The sequence below is a fragment of the Colobus angolensis genome, unplaced genomic scaffold (genome assembly GCF_000951035.1).
Source record: "Colobus angolensis palliatus isolate OR3802 unplaced genomic scaffold, Cang.pa_1.0 Scaffold424, whole genome shotgun sequence".
NCBI lineage: Eukaryota > Metazoa > Chordata > Mammalia > Primates > Cercopithecidae > Colobus > Colobus angolensis.
Genome location: NW_012117644.1, coordinates 148,869 through 151,003, shown reverse-complemented (window position 1 = coordinate 151,003; position 2,135 = coordinate 148,869).

Here is a 2,135-nt window from a genome sequence, read left to right as displayed (position 1 = left end):
CTATAAAGACACATGTACACGTATGTTTCTTCCAGCACTGTTCACAATAGCAAAGACTTACAGTCAACCCAAATGCCCATCAATGATAGACTGGATAAAGAAAATGTGGCAAATATACACCATGGAATACTATGCAGCCATAAAAAAGGATGAGTTCATGTTCTCTGCAGGGACATGGATGAGGCTGGAAACCATCATGCTCAGCAAACTAACACAGGAACGGAAAACCAAACACCGCATGTTCTCACTCATAAGTGGGAGCTGAACAATGAGAACACATGGAAACAGGGAGGGAAACATCACATACCGGGGCCTGTCTGTGAGTGAGGGGCTAGGGGAGGGATAGCATTAGGAGAAAAACCTAATGTAGATGATGGGTTGATGGGTACAGCAAACAACCATGGCATATGTATACCTATGTAACAAACCTGCACGTTCTGCACATGTATCCCAGAACTTAAAGTATAATAAAAAAGGTGCTGAAACAGTGAAAAATAAAGCCCACTGTTTTATATATAACATCTCACTTAAACTGCTCCAGATAGTTTTAGTATCTTAGTTTTACAGAGTGGAAACTGATACTTTTAGAGGCTAGGTATCTATTCTGGGGCCACTTGCTAATAAGGAGTTTCAATTCTGTCTGATTTCATATCCAGTTAACTACAATGCTGGCAAGACTTTTATGTCTATATATTTAAGGCTAACACACCCTCAAAGTCTCCAATACCATCCTCTCTTACACAAAGTCTTATTTCTCTGTTATCAGCTAGAGTGTAGTGTAATGTAGCAGTTCAGTTTTTACACATGCTTTACTGTGTTTTATGGTCATAAGCTACTTGAGAACAGGATTGGTATCTGTTAATCTCTAAGTAAAGCACAGTACATAAAGAAACCCAAATTTTGAGAACCACTGAAAAGACTATTGGAAAATATAGATTTTAGAATGAAGAAAACACACTGGGACTGCAGTGAAACAGAGAGAACTACAGAGTTCCAGGACATCTGAGCCTTTCACCTCTAGGCTACCCTCTCTATGTTGGAGATTGAGGACGAGGGGATGGCTGAAGTTGGTGAATGATAGTAGTCTCCATATAAGCAGATAGAATCGATGTTGTGTTTTACCTGTCTACTTCCATTTATCATTTTCTCTCACATCCCAGATGTGAGAGACAATCTGACTGTGGCTACATTTATTAGTTTTAAGGCAAATGAAAAATTCTAGAGACAGGCTGTAGAGAAGCTAAAGAAAATATTTCATCAGAGAGAAGTTAGCATTTCAGCAAAATACATATACAAATCCTTTAAAAAATTATCTTATTAACTTTAGAGCCTGAAACTTGTTAAGAATCTGTGAGATTTCTGACTTAAATTTCAACGCACGAACATAGGATGTGTGATAGATATGGGAATGCCTGTATTGGTTGCAGCCCATGGAGGGCAGAGATTGGTCTCCAGGTTAGAAGAACAACTTGGATGATCTCAGGAACTAAGAGACTTGAGTGGACTGAACTTTGAAATTTTCTCTTCCCTAATCTCCAGGACACACTGGGACTTGCAGTGAAACAAAGGACATCTGTAGCAAAGCCTTTCAACTCTAGATTGTCCTCTCCATCCTAGAAATGGAGGAGGAGATGATGGCTGAAGTTGGTTAATTAAAAGTTCTGACCTTCTGTAAAATACCTGGTCAGTGTTCTTCAAGACTCTCAAGGTCATGGAAACCATGGAAAAACTGAGAAACTTCCATCTCAGACCAGAGGACACTAAGGAGAAATAATGACTAAATGCAATTTGGTATCCTGGATTGGATCCTGGAACAGAAGAAAGACTTTGGAAAAACAGGTGAAATCCAAATCAAATGTAGACTTTAGTTAATAGCAATTTACCAATATTAGTCCTTTGGTTTTAACTAATGTACCATGGTTATGTAAGAAGTTAACATTAAGGAAAATGGGTGAAGGACACTCAGAAGCTCTGTAAACTATATTTGTAACTTTTTTGTAAATCTAAAATTATTCCAGAATAAAACTTATTAAAACAAACAAACAGGGGGGCGGAGCAAGATGGCCGAATAGGAACAGCTGCAGTCTCCAACTCCCAGCGCGAAGGACACAGAAGACCGGTGATTTCTGCATTTT